General features: G+C 48.9%; 1 protein-coding gene across 2 annotated transcripts in view; it reads left to right on the top strand.

Annotated features, from left to right (window-relative positions):
• Nucleotides 1-1,438: 1,438 nt before the first annotated feature.
• Nucleotides 1,439-23,428, top strand: part of MIDEAS (mitotic deacetylase associated SANT domain protein) — a gene marked incomplete at its 3' end in the record, with an annotated part of 69,803 nt that continues 47,813 nt past the window's right edge. For both annotated transcript variants that reach the window (XM_080920698.1, XM_080920700.1), the window contains exon 1: nt 1,439-1,536. The remainder of the gene's footprint in view (nt 1,537-23,428) is intronic.

The following is a 23,428-nucleotide window of genomic DNA, read 5'->3' as shown; positions in this document are numbered from 1 at the left end:
CAAAACAATCTTATTTTCCATCCACTATACATTTTGTATTTGTAATGTAACAGCGATGTCTCAGTAAAAGGCAGAACCCAGTGAATTAGCAGCTGCAAGATGGAGGAATTCATGCAGCCAGGAGAGCCTGGGTCTGGGTCTACATGCTTCTAATCTCTGGGTGAGTCTGTGGCTTCCTCTGAGGTATTAAGCAGACTTGGGGTGGGGGTATTTCCCACATATCTTTTTCCCATGAATCTTACATCACCTTTTGACACAAAACCTGCGCTCAAGTGAAGGGCTTTCTGGACTTTACTGAGGAGATGGGAGGGCTGGGGGATATCATCAGGCTGGTGTGTTAGTAGGAGCAGTTTGGAAGTGGGAAAGGGAAAATTTTGTCCAGCTTTAGCTGAGGTCTCTGAATAGCCTTTTATGGGTCCCTGTTTTCCAGGGCAAGCTTCTGCCGCACTAAATGTTTTCTGTTGGGAAAACCTTGCCCTGCAGTTTTGGCTGTCTGCTTTTTTTTTTTTTTTTTTTAAACCACAGTAAAGACTAGCCTAGTCCTCTCTCCTGCCTAAGGGAATTAGGAGTCTTTCTTTGGGTACTGCTGTGTAACTGCTTTCTTACTGCTCACCAGAGACTCAAAAGGCAGCTCTCTGTTGATGTAAGTTTTAATACGCTGAGAAAATTTATTTTGGGCAGTGATAAACTTCAAAATTACTATTGCCCGAAGCTCCTGCGTTCAGGATCTACCTTGTAAATCACTTCTGGCTTATGATGACACCCGAATGCATCAGGCCCCAAAGATTCTGAGACTTCAGTGCACAAGGAAGAGGTGGGGAATCTGAGAAGAAAGGGAACAACGACTATTTCCCAGACCCCACGAGGGTGATGACATAGTTCCTGAAACACAATGCATGGTAATGTCGTGTACAAGTACCACCCGGAAAAAGCCGCTGACAGTTGTGCAGATCCGCAAGGGACATGAGGACAGGAGACTGAAGTTTTGAAGTAGGCCTAGCATTATTCAGGGAAATAGCACACTGCTTTCACATACGACCTCTCTAGTCCAAATACCAAATGAAGTGAAAACCTTTATTTCTCTTCCCTCTCTCCCGACTGTGTGTGCGCGCGCGCGCCTATGTGTGTGTGTGTGGGGGGGGGGGAAATGTAGGTGGGAGACTTTTTTCCCCCCTAGGTCCTTGGAACTCAGTCTCTTTGCTCCAACACCACCTTTTAGAACTAAGGAAGAACAGGGCGCCTCGGATCGCATTTTCCCCAAGAACAGGGTGGGGGTTGAGCCTCTGCAGCGCCAGGAACCGAGGGTCCGGCTGGGGGCCGCGCGGAGGCGCGCGGAACGGGGGCGCGGGCGGGGCGGGAAGCTGCAGAGCCCTGCGCGCCGCCGCGCTCGCTGCTGGGTCACAGCCCTGGCCGCGCCGCCTGCTCGGCGAGGAAGTGACGATTGCGCCGTCCCGAGAGCAACAAAGTTTGAGTCTGCGGGTCGCGCTCGCCTGCGTCCCGCGCCCCCTCGGAGCTATCCAGGGATCCGGCGTGCAGGTGAGTCGCGGGTGCCGGGTGCTCTTCCCGCCGTGAGGGCGCCGACGTGGAGCTCCGGGAGGGAGGTGGGGGGGATCCGGAATTCGTTGGGGCTTGGCGGCGCGGGCCCTGCCCTGGGGCGCTGAGGGTGGGGGTGCAGGGGAGAGGCAGGGCGGCAGAGATCTCGGCCGGTGTTGCGCCCCTGAGGTGGCTGCTTTGCCTCGGGACTTAGACCAGCCTGGCTGCAGCCTAGATCCCCACCCCCCCGGGAGTGACCCCTGAGCGCAGCGATGCCGGGAAAGGGCCTCGCTGGACCTGGGACCAGAGCCAGCCCTACACCCAGCGCCCCATCTCTCCGGGTTGCGTGCAGCCGCTTTTCCAGCCCTTCCCGGTGTTTCCCCGGGAAACGCTCCCTCCCTCTACGCAGCCCTCCGCCAGGTTGCAGGAAGGAAGTTACAGGAACTTTCCCTCGACTTTTGTTTGCTCGGCCCAGAGCAATTCAAAAGTTTGGGTCCACAGCCCTATCCATTTTCAACCAACAAAACCAGAGTTGTCCCCAGGCCTCCTTGAAACAAGCCCCTCCCGACTCTGCACTTTTCCTCCCTCCCCACCACGCCCCGAACCCAACAGTAAGCTCTCTAAGGCCTAACACTTTGCAATTTAGCCATAAAAACTGTCAGCACACCCACGTACATATGTGAGTGTTTTCTATATAAAACCCAGAAAGCCGCTTTCAGTGGACTCCGTGGCATCTTGTTCTTTTCTGTGTTCTAAAACTGCTAGGGCTGCAGGAGTTTGCCTGGAAACTTTGGGGATGGTTCCCGCCGCCCTCCTCAGCCTCGTGGCTCTGGGTCTTTAAAGAACAGCTGAGAAGTTTATGACATCTTTGCATAGTAGCAGGGGTCTTGGCGTGGCTGGGCAGCTGGCGCCTGGGCTTCTTAGTTTGTGCCCGAAGCTGAAGCCGTGGCGGGGACAGGGCGATGTGTGCAGGAATGTTTGTACAGGCCGAGGACAGTTGGAGATGGGATGTCTAGAGGTTGAATGGTGCAGTCCCTAGCAGCAGCTTCCTGCCGGTCTGTAATTACAGCGTGATTGCACAGTCGGGCTTTGTTGGCTTGGATGTTTATACATACGCTATTGTGCAAGATCTTGGTGGTGGTGGTGGTGAACAAAACGCAGATTTGCATTGCAAATGTTTAGGAGGGATCTGGGTCTGAACTGCAGTCCCCCGAATTCTTCTTACCCTCTAACTTTTGCAGGATGATTTGTTTCCTTGCTTCTTCCTTAACCTCTGACAGCTTGCTGGTCTCCTGAGAGTTTGGAGCCTACTCAGGAAAGCAGTCTCTTTCTACTACTTACTACAGAATAAATATCTTAGGCAGCCTCTGCACGGTGCCAAGAACTGTACCTTCACTTGTCCTGAGAAAATGTGGGATGACGTCAGCAGGAAAAGGAGATAGGAGATGACTATCCAACCCTGGCTTAACGGAAGGACTGTTTGAATTAGTAGACTTGCAGGACTGGGCCTAGCTATAAAGAAGAATCACGGGTCATGTAGGTCTGAGCTGGCCAGCCAGACTTTGACCCTTCAAGTATCAGCTGCAGACATTTAGGTGGCTCCTAATTCCTTTATTGTGTTCTGGGCAAAGGGGAAGCATGCTTAGTGGCTGATGTTCCCTGGGCTCGGAGACTATGTGTCTGTTTTTTGTTGATGGGTGTGGGGGTGAAGGTGACTCACAGGTTTTCTGTAGTGTGGTCCCTACACCTCCTTCTCCAGTACAGCCTACAATACCATACAACCTACAGTACAGAATTTTTCATATCTATCCAAATGCTGCCCTGCAGGAAGCAGGCTGTCTTAGTTACTTTCCTATTGTTGTGAAGAGATACAGTAACCAAGGCAACTTATAAACCAAAGCATTTAATTGGGAACTTGCTCACAGTTTCAGAGGACTGAGTCCACGATCACCATGGTGGGGAGCATGGCAACAGGCAGGCAGGCTTGGCTCTGGAGCAGTAGCTGAGAGCTCACATCTAATCCACAAGCAGCAGGTGTGTGTGGTGGCGGCAGGGAAACTAGGGGCACTGAACCCGGTATAGGCATTTGAAAACTCAAAGCCCACTTCCAGCAACACACCTCCTCTAACAAGGCCACACACCATAATCCTTCCAAAATAGTTCCACCAATAAGGGACCATGCATTTAAGTGTATGAGTCTGCGAGATGGGGGTGGTGGTGGTGGTGGTGGTGGTGGTGTCATATCCATTCAAGCCACCACAGGGACCCCACTTGCACATACAGGCTAACAGCTTCTTGAGAGTGTCAACTGTCAGTGGAGGACTTGCACAAATTCCTTCTGACACAGCCAAAGAAGCGAGTGCTGGAATTGTGCGAGGCCATCTTCCTGTCACCTCAGATGTCAATCATCCAGTCTGTCCTGGGCTTGAGATCCACAAGGCAATGCTTATTCCTCTGTGACTGTGTGACTGTTTGCCACCGTCCCCCTGCAGTGCACGCCTGGCCCTCTGCTCAGAGCGGCAGGAACTGGGGCCCGGAACACGCTGCTGCTCCTTCATGGTTTCCCAAGCCAAACAGTGGAATTTCACTTGGAAGCCAACTGCTGGTTTGCAGCCTTGTGTCGTTGGTATGTCACCGGCGTCGTGACTGCGTAGTGACCACTCTCTGTGTGCTTTCAGAGACTGGAGGAAAAACTCGTAAAATCAGGACAGTTCTGGAAAGTCTAGATCCACAGTAGCCACAGGGGAATGGATTTAGAACAAAAGCCGCACTCCAGTGGGAGTTGCCTGGAATTTCACAACCCATTTGCTCCGGGGGATTTTGAGTTTTTACTGAACTTGTCTGTCAAGGTTCTTGTCACCTGACGGGAAAACCGCCTGAGTGAGGTCCTAGTGATACCAAGGTTGATGGGAGGAGAGGCTTCCTTCTGACCCCCAGAGGAAAAGAACTCTTGAGTTTATGGTCTTTTATGTCCTTGATGAGTCTAGAGACACCATGGCTGGCAGGAAGGCAGGGAGGGCCTCTTGCAAGGCCTGCTCCCCAGAGCTGTGGAGTCATCTGCAGCAGTCTGTCCCCACATCTCCAGTTTGTCCTGGCTGAGTTTCACACAAAACTCAGGCCCTTCCCTGGTTTACTAGGCTTTTGACTTTGTTCAGAGAACTCGCCACCCATGTTGGTACACGGTCTAGGCCTGACGTCCTCACCCACCTTCCGTCAATGCTTGATGTCTTGATGCCACTACTCAGTTCAGAGCCCCTCCTGCTGCCTTGCCATGCACAGTTAGTTAGAATCAGCAGTGAAAACAAGCTTTGACTCAAAACCTGACGCAGGCCACAAATACTTTAATTGCTCCAATAGGAAATGCTACAGGGAATGTTGATGGAGTTCAGTAACTCCAGGAAAAAAAAAAAAAGGTCAAAATTCTCTTGGAAGAAGCAGATTTTGTGAAGAAGGTGGTCTCAGTGAAGTCCTTTATGTGGTCCAACCTGAAACTTCTATTTCTAGCTTTCTGTTTCCTCCTGCTGCCTCAGGCCCCAGCACGACCCAATGCAGTGTTTTGACTTAACAACTTACCTCCAAAGCAGGGAGGTGGAGCAGCCCTGGCTGAAGAGGACATTCCAGACTGAAGAAAGTGCTGTAATCTTCCAGATGCTGTGGCTGGCCGCGCGGAACCACATGCAGGCTCTGTTCCTTCTATAAAGCAGCCTTCGCTTGAGTTCTCAATGAAGCGTTTCTTTGTGAGACCCTTAAACCTCCCTTTTCTGGTCCACACAACACAGGGCCAAAGTGTTAGGACTTTGTGTCTTAAGTACCACTTGAAATACACACGAGGCTTTGAATAAGCCTCAGATAAAGGGCAGCTCTGTAATCTTAACTTAAATGCCAGTTGGCAAGGGTCATCCTTCTGCCCAGCAGCCTTCGATGGCTCCCCACTGTCTCCATGGTAAGGATCAAACTCCTAGGCTGGTGGTTAGGGCCTTCCACATAGAAGTCTGGCCTCCGCTGTTCTCCTGTCTCAAATCACAGCCCTGACCTAGTGACCTGCTGTGGGTGTTTGTCCAATCACTGGTGGCAAGTGTTCTGGCCTCTCTTGCTTTCCCGGAGGCCTGGAATACCTCCCTCTTCCTCTCTTCCATTTGGCTCAGCCCTGCTGTCTTCCTATTTCCTTCCTTAGCATTTCCCTTCCCCCACCCTGTGGGCTCTGCCTGGGACTCTGGTAACATCCACTGGGGTCTTCTGCTGAAGGAACCTTAGTCCTGGTATGGGGGGTTTCAGCTTCTCTTTTGAGTATGACTTTGCTCAGACAACTGTTTAGTTTCTTAAATGTAGCTTTAGATAGATGACAGTGATTGGTTTAAAACTAGTCTGGATGCCTTTGTTTTGTAAATATTTATAATTCCTAGACCTGTTCCTCTACTTACAGCACATTTTGGTAAACATGATGAACATGATGAATGGTGGTAGTGGTGATGATGGTGGTGATGGTGATGGTAGTGATGGTGATGGTGGTGATGGTGGTGGTGGTGATGGTGGTGGTGGTGATGGTGGTGGTGGTGATGGTGGTGGTGGTGGAGGTGGTAGTGGTGATGGTGGAGGTGGTAGTGGTGATGGTGGTGGTGGAGATGATGATGGTGATGGTGGAGGTGGTAGTGGTGATGGTGGTGGTAATAGTGGTGGTGATGGTGGAGGTGGTCGTGGTGATGGTGATGGTGGTGATGATGGTGGTGGTGATGGTGATGATGGTGATGATGGTGGTGGTGATGGTGATGGTGGTGATGATGGTGGTGGTGATGGTGATGATGGTGGTGATGATAATGATGGTGGTGGTAGTGATAATAGTAATGATACAAAAGGCTAGAGTTGAATTTGTCTGCTTCTGCATAGGTATGCACATAAGCTAAGCCTCAAAATCCATGATTCGTGGTGTTATTTGCAAACACATTTTCAGGCCTGACTCCCTTGCCTGTTAGCCTGTACCTGGACCCTTCTGACGTCACCTTATTGTTTTTCCCCATGTCTATCACTGTCTCTCTGGGTGTCAGGTAGTATCTGTCCGGCATCAGAGCTCTCTCCTCCTTGACCTGATTTGGGTGTGCTGTCCTGCCCGTGATGCCCTGCTACGCCTTGGGGCCTGTCTTAAGGGCCGAGGGCTTATTCTTTAGGTTGGCCTGGCCCTCTGAGGAAACCTGAGGCAAGACTCAGGCGCTGTTTCCCAGGTGGCTGCAGGCTTGCTTTGTGCAATCAGGGGCTGACTTGTAAAACTAGGCTAAAGTAGAAAACCGAGTCTTGGGGAGGGGGGTCTGAGTCTGACATAAGGCTCAGACTCATACAACATTAGCTTGTAAATTAGATTCTTTCTTTTTAAAAATATTATGTATGTGATGTGTGTGAGCCGGTGTGGACATGCATGTGTGTCACGTGGTGCATGAGTGGGGGTCAGAGGACAACTCTGTGAGGACAGTGCCCTTCTCCCACCTTGATGGGTCCTGAGGATTAAACCCAGGTCTCTACCCACTGATCCGTCTCACCAGACCAAGGTTTTCTTTTCTTTTCTTTTTTTTAATACTCAAGATAATTCACACATTATAAAACACACCCTATAGGTATATTCTTTAAACTCAGTAGATGCCCCTCCCCCTGTTTTTCATTTCTTATTTAGGAAGCTAATATATATGCATAGTTCAAAATTCAAATGATATGTTATATGAGTATAAAATAAGTCAAAATAATCTTAACAGAGACAAAGGAGAGATTGCTATACACATACACACACAAACACACACATATATTCGAAGAGGATTAGAAAAATACATACTATTAATTATGAGAGAAAGATTCTTCTTAAGAAAGATACAAAGCCCAGAAGCTATTATAAAATATTAGTATGGGGCTGGAGAGATGGCTCGGTGACAAAGTGATTGCCATACAAGTTTGGAGTTTGGATTCTCCGTGCACACTAAGGGCATAATGGCCGGCCTGAAATCCCAGCACTCGGAATGCAGAGATCCCAGCAGCAGGCTGGCTTGTTAGCTTGCTGAGTCAGCGAGCTCTGGGGTGGACTGAGAGACCCTGCCTTAGTGCAGAAGGTGACAGGCAGTCAAGGAGGACACCTGACATCAACCTCTGGCCTCCATATGTATGTGTACACTTGTGCACATGTGTGTCCATCCATGTGAACATGGACACACATTCATGCATCCATACACAACACACACACACACACACACACACACACACACACACCTGCACAAGAGAGACTACTTGATAACGTGATTACATAAAGTGTGAAAAGGAGGCCCTATTCTCTAGTGCCCATCATTCCTGCAGTCCTCCAGTTTCTCTTTCTTAGACAACTAAATGTGACTTTTTTTTTCAGCTGCTCTTCCGGTTGTAGTCTTAGCAAACAGAGTGGAACATGACTCCGTACACAGAAGTCTGGAGATGGTTCTGTACCAGTCCATGTGAGGCTGCCTTACTTTCCCCGGGGCTGAACTTCATTCTGCTGGTTTCTGCCACTGGTCACTAACAAACAGAGGGATGCTTGGGTTGTTTCCAACACTTGCAACTGCAACAGCACCGACTTCACCTCAGCCCAAAATTCTCTTCTTTGTTTTGTTTTTCAAGGTAGGGTTTCACTGTAGCCCCTTGGATGTCTTGGAACTCACTCTGTAGACCAGGCTGGCCCTGAACTCACGGAGATCCACCTGCCTCTGCCTCTTGGGTGCTGGGATTAAAGATGTCCCTGTCCCCCCCCCCCCCGTCACCTCTAGCCCTTAATTGATTTTAATTGCTAGCAATTTGTTAGGTCCCTCAAGCTTTCTAGCTAGACATAGAAACCCTCCCAGCTCCCAAGAGGAATGAAGAGAAGGCCCACTGACACGGACCTGATGCCCTGAGACAGCTGGCTGACATAGGGCCGGTGTTGTGGGACAGCTGTGGGGTTCTGGAGAGTGGGTCCAGCAGTCCATGCTCATAGAAGCCTGTAGTTGGGTGAGACCCAGAGCGCAGAGCCTCCTGAGGGAGAATCTGTCCTGGGGAGAATGGAATTTGGTGGGACAGTGGATAAGGCAAGGAATACAAATATAATTAAGATTAACCGTGAAAGTCCTTTAGTGGACACCAGGCACACAGCAGGCAAAATTGCTCCCCTTCTTTTCCGAGACTGGGGGTCTTTCCTTGTATCCAGACTGCCTTAGAGTTCAGAGTTTGCTCTTTGTCCAAGCTGGCTTCCCACTTGTGATCTTCCTGCAGGCTTCCAAGTGTGGTGATTGTAGGTTTGTCCTGTCGCGCCTGCATCATATAGGCTCTTGAAACTTAGATTTATCTCAATCCATCCTATTCGTAGAAGATTGAGCAGCAGGTGAGGAGGGATATGTAGTGTAGTATGAAATAGTAGTTCATTTAAATGTTATAATATTACCCAGCCTGGAGAAATGGTTACCTCAGGATACCCCACCACAACAGGCTGGGGGCTCTTAGCACACACTTACTGCTGATTAGAAAGGCAGGTTGTTTTCTTTTCTTTTTCTTCTTCTTTTTTTTAAAAAATGATTTATTTATTTTATTTATAATCAGTAGAGAGCATCAGATCTTATTACAGATGGTTGTGAGCCACCTTGTGGTTGCTGGGAATTGAACTCAGAACCTCTGAGCCATCTCTCCAGCCCAAGGAAAGGCAGGTTGAAATGGCTGTTTTCCCACCTTGTTCTGTTATGTTCTGTCTCCCCCCCCTTCACTCCACTCCCTCCCCTGTCCTGCTCTCTCTCCTCCCTCCTAGCAAACTTGACTATTTGAATTCATATAATGCAAATGAAGAGAGCCGATTGCTGTGTATTTCCTGGAAAGATCATGGGGGCTGTAAGTTAGGAAATAACTGTACGTGGCTAAGCAAGAGAGGTTCTTCAAATAGGTGCTCGGGATAATGGAAGGGAGAGCCGTGGGGCAGGTTTTAAACTGCAGTTCGTTCATCTAGGATTACAGATGAAAGCCTTGTGCTTGGGCTGCCTGTAGTTGATGTAGGATTGAGAGAAGGCACTGCCCATGCGGAGGAGTGCCTCTCTCTAAAGCCATGATCTGCTGCATGCCCTCCCCTTGCCCCTACCCTTCCTTGACCTTCAAGCCGAAGGCCAGCAAGAGGCTTGCAAAGAAGTAACCAATAGGGATCTGTGTCTTCTCCTGCATGCACTTTGGGGTACCTCAGGAGCTATCAGCCGCGCCTGTACCTCTTTGTCTTGCATTAGAGGAGGCAGAGCCTCAAGATTTCTTCTATCACCTCGCCGAGGAGGTGCTAGCAGATGGCATCTAGAATCTGACTTCTCTAGTCACGGAGAAGAAAACATCGCAACCGTGGAAGTGGTAACATTGCACCCTGGCTTACGAGGCGCTCTCTCTCCCTGTCTTCATCTTTCTCTCATGGCCTTATTCATTTAACGAGAGCATGGCGTTGAAGAAAGCAAGGTCCGGTAGCACTAGGGGTACCAAGCACGAGGAAAGTTCAAGTGTCCACTCCACGTCTGCATTCTTCCAGGGGGCAGTGGAACACGCTAGCCAAGAGCAGTTAAGCATTAGGTAATTCAGTGTTCAGGACTAGTTGACTCTCCTGGGGTCAAGGGAGAGTGAAAAGTCAGGGAAGGCCTGGTATGACCTTACTTACACCTTGCAGGCTATGTATGTTATACGGTTGCCATGGGGTTAATGAAAGAGAGGCTTACCGTGTGGTGCATGCATGCCTTAAATCCCAGAGGCAGGAGGATCTCTGAGCTGGAGGCCAGCCTGGTCTACAGATCGAGTTTCCAGGATGGCCAGGGCTACAAAACAAAACAGAGCAGAACAAAACAACAACACAACACACACACACACACACACACACACACCGGGCCCCTCACAAAAATGAAGGTGCGGCTGCCTGAGCCTCCCAAGTAGGCATCCATGTGGCAAAGGAAGCCAGGGCGGTAGAGACAGGGAACAGCTCAGCAAGGCCTGGAGGTACAATAGGGTGTGATTTGCAAGTGGCAGAGGCTGCTGAGGACTGTGGAGTGAGCGGTCACGTGGTGAGCTTGCGGGGGGGGGGGGGGGGGTGGGGTAGGTGGGGGGGTGGGGGGTGGGGGGGTGGGGGGGTGAGAGGTGGGGGGTCGGCTTGCTGTAGGTTCCCCAGAGAGGTCCAGACCACTTGGGAGACAGTGGGGAGCAGCTAGCACTAGATGGGTGTGTATGCCTAGGGGTGTGGGGGTGATGGGGGTTTCCTTCCCAAAGCTCACTAAAAACTGCAGCGCAGAGATAAATTGGAGCTTGGGGAAGAGAGACCCAAAGGGCCATAGTGAGAAGCTGTTAACAGTCCTTCAAAGAGGGAGAAAGCTAAAGCTGGGTTAAGGAGACATCAGGAGTTGGTTTGCTGGACCCACTGAATGTTCAGTGCAAAGAAGTCAAAAGATGAGCTCATATTTCTGCTCAAGACACAGGAGGGGCAGGCTTTAGGGGAGCATTGAGTCTGAGTTCAGCCACACTGACGTGTAGGAACCTCTGGGAAATATGAAGAGAGATGTCCAGTGGGCAAATCGGTCTGCAGCAGGAAACCCCCAAAGTACTGTTTGTGGGGTTCGGTCCTTCCAGCTCAATTGCCCATCTGATTTTCTCGAGGCTACTCCAAAGACACACCATTTAAGCAAGAATGACGGCTGTGCCCCCATGCCTGATCATCCCTCTGGCCCGTTAGTCTGTTAGCCACGATGGAGCAGAGGTTTTTTGTTTGGTTTTTTTTTTTTGGGGGGGGGTCACCAGTACATAGAAAGCTGTGGGAGCTCACAGAGAAAATGGTTCCACTCGAGAAGGAAGTGGGGAGATCACTGGCTAAGGGCTGTGGCTGAAGAGAGTTAACAACAGAGACTGAGAAGACAGCGAGACCAGGAAGGAAGAAAGCAGGCTGTCAGGAAAGCCGGAGGAGGAGAAAGCTTGGTGTCTGATGAGAATAGGGACTGCGATTTTGTGCACAAAATTATGCTGCATTGCACTTTACAAGAGTTCTCCAGTAGACTTTTTAAATTGGGTTAAGGTAGATCCACCATTGATCCATGGGAAGCCAAGACAGAGCATTGGAAAGACATATTGGTTAAAAAAAAAAAAATTAACTTGTGAAGGCTTTGCTGTGGAGGGGGTGGGGATGGGAGGTCCAGGGCAGCAGGGGTTGCTTTTTAGTTTTGACATATATACTTTTAATGCAGTTTAAGAGCCAGAGTTGTAGCCTTTATAGAACTTGCCAGAACGGTGGTTCTCAGGTATTTCAAAGGTATCTCAAGATCCTTTGGGATAGTTACAGGAATTGTAAATTAGATTCTTCACAGAGGAAAAGATACAGGCACCCTTTCATCTCTCATCTCTGTTTCTCCTCTCCTCCCTGCCCCCTTATGCACTTTAGGCAAACATCCTATCGCTGAGCTGAGCTACGTCACCAGCCGAAACGCCCAGGCTTGATTGGAGTTTTGTTTCATCGGCCACAGGGGTCTGTGTGTGGATGGGAGAAACAGGGTGAATCTTAGGTCTTTGTGTAGAAGGTGACTTTAGCTGAACTGAAAAGAAATTTACCAGAAGACTATTAGGCATCTCATTGAATGTCCTGGAGGAAGGTTCAGAAATCAATCAGGATTTGTGGGAAGCTGGATAGCCAGAATCAGAGCCAAGGTGATGAAGACACTGGCCTCGGATTATTGCTGAGTTGGATGGTACCAACACTCCGGAATGGGTTCTGAACCTGCCCTGCCTTTCGGTTCCACCCTGAGCCATGGTTCTCGCCCTTCCTCATGCTGTGGTGACCCCCCAGCCATAAAATCATTTTATTGCCCCTTCAGTAACTAATTTTGCTACTGTTATGAATTGTATTGTAAAGATCTGATAGGTGACCCTTTGGGGGTCGTGACCCACAAGGCTGAGAACCCCTGTCTGGGCAGAGCTCAGCTTACCTTATCTGTCTGTGCTGAGCCTGCTGCTGGTCCCCCTAGCCGAGCTCAGGAGCTGAGCTTGCCGCTTCTTCAGTGGTGGGCGGAACTCTGCCTCCCCTTGGATCTCAATGCCAGGTGTCTGAAACTGAGGAGGGATCCGAGTGCTAAGTGGGCAGGTGACCCTTCCGTAGAACCCAGAGCCCATTCTAGCACTTTGGCGTGATCGGAAGTGTTGGCTAGGGGAGAGTGAGACCGAACTTCCCTCTTGGGTCATCAAAACATCCACCTCTTCCTGATCATAATCTTTTTGGACATCTTTCCAAATCTTTCACCTTTGACTGGGCTTTAGGATTCTTGTGTGTTCTGGAGAGCTGAGCATCTTGTTAGCAATTGGGTTTCTTTCTCTGAAATTGGAGCCATTCCAGTGGGAAAGGAGAGCATCCCAACATGTAGGCTAGCCGGCGTTTTTGATTCCACGGGAACAGGCGCCAAAGGCATGACGCTCTCCAGGTAACAGTTATGACTGGAAGTTTGTTCCTTTTCCAAGGCTGCAGGAGACTCTCAGGATGATGAGGTATTTGGGAAGGTACCATCTTGCTTTTCAGACCAGGGGTTAGTGTTCAGCCTCTGCCTTGGATTGTGAAACAGTTAAAGCTTCTGGTGCCCCAATAGTGGGCACCCCTCCAGCTCTGAAGATGCCAATCTAGGTTAGGATGTTCTACCCAGCCTTTCTCCTGAGATAGGAGCTGAGGCGTTGTCTGCCTGGGACTGTGAGTCTCTCCAGCCACATCCTTGCTCAACTTTCCAAAAGTTATTGTGAACTCCAGCCCCCTTCTTGTCCTCATACCATCTCTCTGAAGCAAGGGTTCCTTGACCACTTGGTTCCAATAGCCTTAGACAAACAAACTCATTTCTGTAAAAAGCAAAAAGGGAAAAAAAAAATGCAGCTTTGAACTTACCAGTGCATAGCTGTCTTTACCATCGGTAGGAGTTTAGGATTGTTTTTTTCTCCCGATGTTGAAGCTTCCTGACCAATGTAGGGTCCAGATTGCCAGGCCGGTGGGGCGAAAGGCTGCAGTCCTTGCCATATTGACTCTGAGCTAATTAACACTGAAGTGGCCAATGAGTCCCAAGATGAAATACATTGTGTTTAGGGAAGCATTAAAGCGGAAATGAAGTCTCGAGGGACCCGAGTTATTCTATTAAAATACAGCTCTGGTCTTGTCACCCTTCTTAACAACCCTTAGTTGCCCACATCCTGCAGGAGAAACCCCACCTTCCTCAGAACAGCACGGAGGCCCTAGCTTTAAGTCCCAGCCCACCTCCTTTCGCACGCAGCCCTATGGCCCTAGCTTAGTCCTTCCTGTGGGAGCCTGGTCCTCACTGCCTCTGCCTGCTCTCTCTCCCCTCTGCGTTTGCTCATTGTTCCCTCCGAGTGGAATGTCCTCCCTGCCCTTTTCCCTCTTGGCAGATGTCCACAGGGCCAGCTAGGAGTCACCTGCTTTCTTTCATACTGCCCCTTTTGAGCCACACCGCCTTTGAGGTTCTGGAATCAGTTTCCACCTGTGAGATGTTGGGAGTCAGACGCAGGTATGCCTGGAGTCTCACTGGCCTGGAGGTTGTGCCTGGCACACAGGCATACAGTAGGGGATACTTAGTATCCACAGGGAGGGTACTAAGAATGCCTTGAGGGGAGGTGGGTGCAGTGGGACCTGGTGCTCAGGTGGTTAGGTGTGCATGCTGAGCTGGTTGTCTGCAGAACGGCTCCTACCCCTCAGTCTCCTTTACCCTTTGCTGCTACAAATGACCCCTTGGTACTTTGGTGGATTTTTTGTTGTTGTTGTTTTGGTGTGTGTGTGTGTTTTGTTTTGGTTTTTTGAGGCTTCTCAGACCCTGGTGAGGCAGAAAGGGAGTTACAGAATACAGATCCCAGCTGTTGGGCTTGCCCACTGTGAGAAGGGCCCAGATGAGACGTTCTGACCGCATGTCTATGGCGAGGAACTGGTTTAAAGATAGCAGACTTGCCTTTTCACCCAAGGAAGCCTGAATTCTCTCTCCCCTCAGTGGCCCCACAATTCTGCACAGCACAATCTTCTGCTCCGCACAGAGAGGGAATGAGGGAGAAAGTCAGCCCACTGTGAAAGAGAGATAGGGCTCTTTTAGGTGAAGGCCTGTTCAGCCTGGTGGTTCTTCCTGTTAGAGGGTGGGGAGAAACCTGTCTTCCTGACAGTGACTTCAGGGTGTAGCATGAGCTCCATAGCAGAAACTCGGGGCCTTTGTGTGTCTATAAAAGGGTTTGGAATACATGAAGGGCTCCCCATTTGGAGATACTGCCAACTTGCCTCATGGTTAGGACCAGAGGTCGGTGGAGGCATTTCTTCACCAAATAGACGTCTTGGGTTTGTATGCCACTTGGAGAGTCGTGTGGGAAACATCTTTCTCACTATGGTTAATGAGTTCAATGCTGAGGCAACCTTGGGCAGAACTAAAGTGCTTGCCTGTTAGACCAGTGCAGATTTGCATGGCTTACACTGTTCCTAGATGCATTTCCAGAACCTGGAAGTACTGTGTTTCTGAGTTTTTTTAGGAGCCCATCTTTGTTTTTGGCAGATGTGTGAGCTTGTGTAGAGAGGTTTCAGCTTGTTTTAGGATGGCCAGTGTGTGGACATTGCTTTAGCCTTTATCTCTGTGGGACATGCTTCCCACCCAGCCCTCCACTGTCCTCCAAATGTCCTTTTGTCAGTCTTCCTCTTCAAAGTGTTCATGCCACCTCTGACATCATAGGGTGTTCGGTCATAGGACATTATTCTGGGTGCCCCACCCACAGAGGAACTGAAGACCAGGCGTTTTAAAAAAGAATTCTCTCTCTTTTTAAATGTGCATTGGTGTTTTGCCTGCATGTATGTCACGTGAGGGTGTCAGATCCCCTGGAACTGGAGTTACAAGTAGGCGCTGGGATTTGAACCAGGGTCCTCTGGAAGAGCAGCCAGCGTTCTTCACTGCTCTGCAGCCCTGGGAAGATATGCATTTTAAGAGTAGATACAGGAGAGATGGCTCAGTGGGTAAGAGCATTTTGTTGCACAAGCATGATTTGGGTTTGGATTCTAACATTCACATAAAATACTGGGCATGATAATATATACCTATAACCCCAGGCCTGGGTGTGGGGGTGGAGGCCGGAAGATTGCTGGGACGTACTGGCTGTGTGTACGTACATACACAAACCACACGTACCAAACCACCACCACACCACACCACACGCACGCACACGGGTGGGAGGAGATAGCCATGTACAAAGCTCTGATATGTACAAAGGCAGTGGAGGCGGCGAGGGGTGTGGCTGCTGGATTTGAGAGGTATTGCCAGAAGAGCTCTGGAAAACAGACAACCTGGTAGCTCACGGGGAACAGTATATATTTTTAAATGCCAGGCTTGAAGCTGTAAGAAAATGCTAATTGCCTTTCACCTATTAGAGCTACTCTTGGGAATCAATTCTAAGGAAATAGTTCGAAAAGGGAAGAGAGCCATAAGCACAGAGGTATTTGTGGCAGTGTTGTTTAAATTAGCAAGAAAACTGTTAATGTATGATACCTGGATTCTGGGGAGTGTTGTGCTGTGTTAATATGAGGGTGATGCTAATTCATGGGAAAATGTTGAATTTTAATGACAATAAATAAAACATAAAACCGCCTACCCATATACCAGTGAATGCAGCACATCTTCAGTGCTTGGTCCTAGTATAAGTTGACATAATGCAATGGCTTAAGTGAGGAGGCCATGCTTCGAGTATTTGTATATTTGATGGATACGATCTATACTTTAAAAAGATTAAGCCCCAACATCAAAGGCGTCAGAAATGGGTGGGAAGGTCAGGGAGGGACTCCAAGTCTCCCATCTGTTACCACCAGCAAGGCCCAACTGCTCCGGCTTATCAGCTACTACTGCTGCTGCATGCTGGGGCTGAGCAATTCAGATTGTCCCTGCTGCACCCTGTAACTTCAGAGTTCAGAGCGCTAGGACCCTGCCTCCTGACGCTGATTCATGAAGCCCAAGGTGGTTCAGAGACCCAAGAGGTGGTTGCTCACACCTGAGTTTCTAGGGAACCAGCCAGCAGGATGAGCATGTAGCCAGCCCTTGAGGCCCTGAACTACCCACTCAACTTGCAAGCCCTACCACAGGTGGCTAGAGCCAGCTCCGGTCTTCTGAAGTTCCCAACAGGTAGCAGAGTGTGCTTTGTAAGCTGACCTCCACAGCCTAGCTTCAGCCAGGTGGGGCCCTGGTGAGGTAGTGTCTTGGGCGTGTCCGTTGTAGTACATATTTTAGAATTAAACTTAGAGTTGTTTTTTTTAAATGCTGACCTTATGAAACCTCCACCTTCATCCGATTCATCTTTGGCTTGTCAAAGAGGGTGTCTGAGTCCCCATATTGCCACCAGCTTGCAACTTGGAGCTGTGCTCCAGCTGAGAGCCAATGCTTTTCTGACGACCCTGTCACATTAGGGCATTTCTGAATTGTCTGTGCCCTGCGAATAGCCCTGCCACCCTCATATTAGCCCCATTTTGGGGGCTTTTTCTTCAAATCGGGGAACCTTTTTTTTTTTTTTTTTTTTTTTTTTTGACACACATTATTTCTGTTTGGAGATCCTTTCTTTGCCCTTCCTTGTGACCAGCCCAGGACTGTGACCTCAGCAGGAAATGGAGATGGAGTTTGGAGACTTGGGGTGGGTGGAGCTACAGAGCTTTGGGTGTATCCTGAGTGAGCTGGCAGGTTGGAGCTTGCTAGAACAAGGGCCACTGTAACAGATCTTAGAGATAGGTTTGGATCTGTCCAGGCCTATCTGGGACTCCGTTATCTCAAGCATATGTGTGCTAAAAACCAAATTCTAGAACTGTCAAAGATCTGGAGTTCTTTTGGTCTGTGGTCACATTCAAATAGGACCTTATGGCTGGAGGTTTGCCAAGGTCCAAGAGGAACTGGAAAAAGAATGTGGGTACAGAGCTTGCCTGGATGCTTGTGAGGGATATTCAGGATAGTTTAGGGTCTTTCAGGACAAGTAATGATCATGCATGTGATTAGAGTCGGGGTGGGGGCGGGGACAGGCTGTCACATTTCCGTGTCACATGGTGGCCATTCATAGGTACTCTGGCTCCATCTTCACCCAATCCTGACAGCTGGCTTGGTTCTGATCACTGCTGGTGGCTGACTATTAATTTGCTGCAGAATCTAAGGCGCAGGTTGTCTTCCTGAGCTGGGGCCCCTGCCCATCTCAGTTCCCTAATTTAGAGATCACATGTGTGCCCCAGGGTTGTCAGCTGCTCCGTTCTTTTGAAGCTTGAAACACATTTCCATAGAAACAATACTATAAATGGTTTCTGGGTTCCTAGGCTAGCCCACAAAGAGCCTTGGTATTACCCCCGAAGCTGCTGAAGTGAGGTATTAGAGAGCACACATACAGCAGGCAGAGGTAGCTCTGAGACTGTGTGGGGTTAAGTGGTGCGGGTTTATTTGGGTGACTTTATTCCTTCTGTGAGAGGTGTCTTTCAACGGTGCCTTAATAAGGAAAGTTTTGGGGTCCTTGGGCCCCATCCAATCCCCCTTCTTTACCTGTTTGCATTTCTTTTCTTGTCCTCATCTGGATGCCTGGGGCTTAAGCCTCTTTGCCCCCTCTGGGACCTTAGCCCGGGCTGGCTCCCATTGTCAATCTTTGTTTTTTAAACGGACCTCCTCTGCCTGAAAGGACAAACATCACACAGCAACAGTTCGGACTTCTCACCTGATTGCATCTGATGCTCCTGTGGGTGTCTGTGTGCAAAGAAGCCTCTACACATGTCTTTGGGCTGATCTTGACACTTCATGTGATTTCATCAGCTTGGCTGGTGTATGGAGTCCGTTCACATTTCAGCCTGTGTCATACCTTAAGCAAAGTAGATTTCTATTCCTTGGCTCCATACACAGTTGCTCTGAGCGTCCGCTTGTTTTCCCGGGCGGTAGACTCTCAGTCAGATTTACCTGGTCAGGGTGTTCGACTCTTGCAAGACAAGGTCAGCTGTCGTTCTAGAAAGAGTTAAACCGATTGCAGTGTGTATGCAGCTGTTTCCCCAGAGCCCTCCTTTCTTGTCTTATTTATTTATTTTCAAGTTGACTCAGCTGTAATGGGGCCTTAATGGCGTTCTCATTTGCATATCCTAAAATCGCTGCTGAGACTACAGTTTTCCTCCCAACGATCTGTTGTTTGTGTTTCTGAAATGTGTCAAACCCTGCTCATCTTCTTCAACTGCAGAAGGCCTTTCTCCTTTCCTGCCTGGGTGGGGTCTACTCCTCAATCTTGTCAGATTCACCCTCACACCTGAGGGGCTGATCACCCTAGTGACTCTGGCTTTCAGCCTCTCGATTTCTGGGGTACAAGTGATAGGACCTGGGGGAGCCTTGGATAGAGGCTAAGGGGAGGCAGGGGCTTGTCTGGGAACTTCTGCAGGAGGGTAAGAGGTGACTTTGGAGGGTGGTTGGCCAGAGGGGGTCTGCAGAGAAGCCTGAGGCTTTATAGTCCTGAGGTGCTTCTGCTCTGAGGGTCATGGGAGAATGAAATGACAAGCTGGCACAAGTGGGAGGAGGAATGACAATGACCCATGGCCTAGGAAGGTTGAGGAACAGCAGCAGATCAGCATGTAACAGCCAAGTGTCCCTGCCATGCCTCTTACGCACCTCTCGGTTCCTTCTCCAAGGAAGTATGGATGTAGTCAGTGTGCCAACTGATTGCTTACTTATTTTTCTTTTTTGAGACAGGGTTTCTCTGTGAAGCCCTGGCTGCCCTGGAAGTCGATCTGTAGACAAGGCTGGTCTCGAACTCAGAGATCCTCCTGCCTCTGCCTCTCAAGTGCTGGGATTAAAGACTTGAACCACTACCTGGCTCCAATTGGTTTTTGTTTGTTTGTTTTTTCATGACAAAACAGAAATCCTAACTTTCACTTTAAATCTCATCAATTTAAAACATTTCTTGAGGCTTATTTATTTTAATTTTATGTGTTTGATTTGCCTGTTTGTTGCCTGCATGTCTGTGTATTATTTGTGTGAAGTGTCCAAGGAGGCCAGGTAAGGGTGTCAGCTCTCCCAGGACTGGTGATACAGAAGGTGTTAGCCTCTCCGTGGGTGCTGGGAATTGAGTCCAGGGTTATATCAGGGCTCTTAGCTGAGTCATTTCTTGAATCCTCAAATCTCCTGATTGAAAAAACAAAAACAAAAGTTCGTTAAAAATAAAACGTAATAATATATGGGTTTGACAAAATATTCCTGAGAGGGAGAATAGCTTACCAGGCTCATCCCCTCATTTTATTCAGCCGCCTCATTTGGGAAACAGGATGTGTGTCCAAGGTCAAATTCATCTCTATGACCTTGGGAGAGTGACTTCACCTCTTCTACGCTCGGCTTTCTTTTCTGTAAAATGGGGATGGTGGCTTCCTCCCAGGGTGCTGATTGTCAGGCATGCCTTAGATGTGTTGGGTTGGTCCTTTGTAGGTCATCCGGAAAAGTGAGACCTTTGCTTACCTTTCTCAGTCAAGAACCAACATCCTAATGACCTGCACCCTATGGACACTGGAGTCTTCCATTCCCGTGGAAAACTGTAGGCTAGCTTACAAGAACTTGAATGCCTAACAGCTACCAAGCTTAACTCTGAGGCCTCATAATAAAGTGGGCTTCGTGTTGTAAGCTTTAGGACCCAGAAGATGTGTCAGCAATTATAGTATTATACACCATAGGAACCATTGATTCTATCAGTAATTTTATGTCAAGCTAAAAAGAGAAAATAGGGCTAGAGAATTGGCTCAACAACTGAGAGTATATATTGTTCTTGCAGAGGGCCTGAGCCAGGTTTCCAACACCTATATGGGTTGAGTCAAACCACCCGTAACTCCAGCGTCGGAAGATCCATGTCCCTTTCTGGACTCTGCCAGCACCTGTACTCAAATGTACATACACGTACACACACACACACACACACACACACACACACACACACACTAAAAATATTAAAGTAAGTTTTATTTATTTGGTTTCCTGAGACAGGGTTTCTGTATGTAGTCCTGGCTGTTCTGGAACTCTATCTGTAGTCTGTCCTCACAGAGATCCAATGGCCTTTGCCTCCTGGGTGCAGAGATCAAAGGCATGCACTGCCACTGCCAGGCTAAAATATGACATTTTAAAAGAGAAAATTCTGGCAATTAAATCATACATACAGACCTATCTAGTCTCCGTATTGAAGGTCAATTAAGAGGATGGCTTGAACCCAGGACTTTGAAGCCAGTCTGGGTAACGTAGTGTAAGACCTTCTCAACACATAGAAACCAACATCCAAAATTCAACCAAACCAAACAGTAACAGTCACATGGCATCTACGGTCACAAGCAGCCGGATTTCAGAGGTGCTAAGATAGAATAGTAATGAAAGTAACCATTAAATCATGATATGTTTTCTATATATGGTTTTATTAACGTTCTTGCCAAAATTATTCACTCGTATGCACCAAGTCCAGGTACTGTGTAGACATCAGGGTTACCAAGGTCTAAGCTGTGCCTTGGAGAAGCTCTGATCTGGTCCATGATGCTCTGACAGGAAGGTCAGCAAACAATGTGTGGACAATGTGTGGATGATGGAGTAAAGATAACCCAAGGGCCAATGTGTAGGAGTGGAGACTTAAGGAAGGGTTTGCGTCCAGGGCTTTACTAGGGAAGTGCTGTTAAGAGAGAGGGAAGTTAAGCAAGGTAAGATGTTGCAGCTGCAGCCCACAGAAAACCCTGCAGCACAGACAACCACACCACAGTCAGTCCCACCCGAGGCTCCTCTAGTGGGGACAGCTGTGACCTTTTAGCCAGCAATGCAGTTGCCAGCCTGGTAAAAGGAACCCTGAAGAACTCTAACACTACGTATGCATGAGCTGCCCTTGCTTGGGGAATGAGGGAAGGCGTCCTGGAAGTACTGTAAGCTGTGGTTGCTGGGAGACCTGGGCATGGGGTACCTGCAGCTGAGGAGAAGAGGAGGAAAAATGGGAGTGAGGTGGAGACATCTTGGGGAACCTCAGGTTATGTCTGTGGGGACAGGCTGAGATATTGGATGGTCCCAGGATCCTGAGTGTGCTACCCCAGCTTTCTGCAGTAGTTGATAGGAACTACTAAGGAATCGGCACTCTGATGGTTTGTGGATCATACAGTGTGTATGGCCAGAAGCAGAGTCCAGGTGAGGAGAGGACAGCCACCTCAAATCAAAGACCTGGCGTTGGCCAGCCATTTAAAACTCTCCTGTCTTCACTTTGTGGAGGAGCAAATAGGATGTTTAAGTAACCTGCTCAAGTCAGGGTCATCAGGCTGGTGAGAACCAGGCTTTGGAACTAGACCTGAGCACGGGCCTAACTGTGGATTTTGGATTTCAGTCCATGACTTATCAATACTAGGTTTTATTTTAAAGCTTGCTCCATTGCACACATTGGGTCTCTGGGGATCCCTTTCTTCCTGTCTCACTGCGCTGATGGGATGGTATAGGGAAGCCTGTCCAGGGCTGGTTCTGCAGTGGCCCAGAGACTATGCTAAAGTGAGCCACCAGGAAAGCTGGCAGTTCCTTCCTCTTAAAGAAAGGGCGTCTATGTCCCTTGGTTCTGCTGGTCAGCCCTCCCTGGCAGCCACACCTGTTTTGTTCTTCTCCCTGCAGCCAGCCAGATGTCTCTCTCCCAGAGTGACAGGAGCAACTGGGGCCATCTATAGAAGCTCCCTTTCAGGCCTGACAAAGGCACTAGGAACCTGGCTAGGCCTGTAGGGGAGGGACAGCAGGGAAGTACCCAGGGGTGCAGACAGCTGGGGGCTGGTGTGGCAGGCATTTCCTAGAACAGGTGAAGTAACTGAAGCAGAGAGGAGGGTCCCTGGTTCTCAGGGGTAAAAGAGATCAAATGCAGGAGCTTCTCAGCTTCATTTTGCGACTGGATGGCTTTAAGCTGTCCACTCGTCAAGAAGGACCTGGTAAGACCTGGGGGGAGAAGACACAGCCATCAGAGGGGTGTCCCTAAAGAGCTCAAGATCACAGTGTGGTGGAAAGGGGTAGTGGAAAGAATACAAAAGGCATGGAGTGGGAGGCAGCCTTGGAAGAGCCCCCCAGATAAGACACCAAATTGATGCTCGAAGTGTCCCTCTGGCAGAGCCCCGCAGAGGCTCATCCTGGGGCCTTTTTTTGGGTGGGAGTGTATGAAAGGATCTTTCCTGGAATTAAGTCCTTGAAAGGGAGAAGGTAGTGGGAGGAATAAATACAGAGAAATAACAGTTGTAAACCCTTAAAATATGGGGGATTTGTTATAGGCAAAAAACCAATCCAACCCCAAAAAACCAAGTGAGGGATGCTTGACAACTGTCCGAGATTGCGCAGAACATTTATTCATTTCAGACAGGATCCAGATTCAGTCCTGGTTTCCTAATTTCCCACAACTTTCTCTTTTCTTGTAACTTTAGGCAAGGAGGTCCTAAAGATAGCATCTTTATTTTGCAAAGGGCCAGAACATAAGGAACCTGGCATTATGGATGTATGGGGTCCTCAATAGTGTTTGTCTGCCCAGTAAGTGTTAACACTTCAGTGAGTAAGAAAAGGATCAGAGAGAAAACAGGCACACAAACTTGGGGAGTAGAGAGAAGAAAACAACTCTCTCTTTCTCCCCCCTCCCCCAAATAGTATTGGTACATAGCCCAATCTAACCCCAAACTCTTGATTTTCCTGCCTTGACCTTTTGAGTCCTGGGATTAGAGTCTACCACTACTGTTTCCTTCTCCTCTTAGCCCTTTCTTTCTTCCCTCTCTTCCTCCCCTAACAACTAAATGCAAGGCCTTATGCACTGAGCGACAGTCCAGCCCTAAAACTCTTTATTCTGTAGTGAGCAATGCCTTGAGAAACTCAGTGGAGGTGGTTGGGCAGTAAGCCCAAGAGGGCTTCTGGGC

The sequence above is a fragment of the Micromys minutus genome (genome assembly GCF_963924665.1).
Source record: "Micromys minutus genome assembly, chromosome: 1".
NCBI lineage: Eukaryota > Metazoa > Chordata > Mammalia > Rodentia > Muridae > Micromys > Micromys minutus.
Note: the sequence above shows the minus strand (reverse complement) of the source record. Positions and strands in the feature narration are given on the sequence as shown.